Here is a 1,077-nt window from a genome sequence, read left to right on the forward strand (position 1 = left end):
ATATATATATTTGCAGGACTGAATTTGTTGGGCGTTATTATATAAAACATGTGATGAACCAACAAAGTTAAAGCTCAGCAACTCAAATGTGAAGAATGGGATGTTGGCTGTCTTTTTTTTTTCTTTTTGAATGACTATATTTTAGTTTTTGTATTAACCGCTACTCAAATCCAACTTTCCGTTACTCTAAACTTTATTTTGTAATTAAGATAATACATTCTAATATCGAACTTTTGGAAATTACTTACGCTCTTACAAAATTTGGTATTACTTATTGAATCTCAATATCTGTTTACTACAGTTTAGTAGATATGAAATCCTTGAGAAAAAGTTAGTATTGTGTTTGTTTGTGTTTTAGGAGTAAAATACTTTTAAAATCCAAAATAATACAAAATATAATGGATATATTGATTAATAGGTGGTTTAAATGTATTTTAGAATACGCCACACAAATATAAAATCCAATAACACTAGATTTTAATGTTTTTCAAATACACAATTGAACTAGATTAAGACTCGAGTTGAAATTTATTTTATTTATATTATATTTTTATATAAAATATAATTTATATGATTTTTTTAAAAAGTTTTTTTGGATAAAACATTATGCAATAGAATCATTGTTAAATATGATGGCTTGAAAAAAGACACTTATTTTGTAAGTTTTATATTGTTAATGATTTTAGATAAGTACATGTGCTATAACACTGGTTAAATTTTATTTTATACAAAATTTGGTATATTTTCTATTTTAAAATAAAATTTTAATATTTTGTTTTAGTTTATGTATATGAAGTTATTTCAACAGTGTATATTCTACATCATGACTTGAATGTCATTATAAGACATAATTTTATAAATTTGGTTTTTTTGGGGCATTCTCAAAAATGCCCCTTTTTCCATATCTCTTTTTAAAAATACCCCTTCATGTTGACCATTTTTAAAACTACCCCTCTTTATATACAAAATGACCAAATTACCCTTTTTGAGTGACAGCAAGAATGTACAGTCATCAAAATCGAAAATATTTTCCCGCCAAAAAAATTTCCCGCCAAAATTTTTTTCCCCGCCAAAATC

General features: G+C 25.0%; 1 protein-coding gene across 1 annotated transcript in view; it reads left to right on the forward strand.

Moving 5' to 3' along the window:
* LOC104748503 (ATP-dependent DNA helicase PIF2-like) overlaps positions 1-1,077 on the forward strand; it is a 4,957-nt gene that overhangs the window by 1,937 nt on the left and 1,943 nt on the right. The window lies entirely within an intron of this gene.

The sequence above is a fragment of the Camelina sativa genome, chromosome 15 (genome assembly GCF_000633955.1).
Source record: "Camelina sativa cultivar DH55 chromosome 15, Cs, whole genome shotgun sequence".
In the NCBI taxonomy this organism is placed as follows: domain Eukaryota; kingdom Viridiplantae; phylum Streptophyta; class Magnoliopsida; order Brassicales; family Brassicaceae; genus Camelina; species Camelina sativa.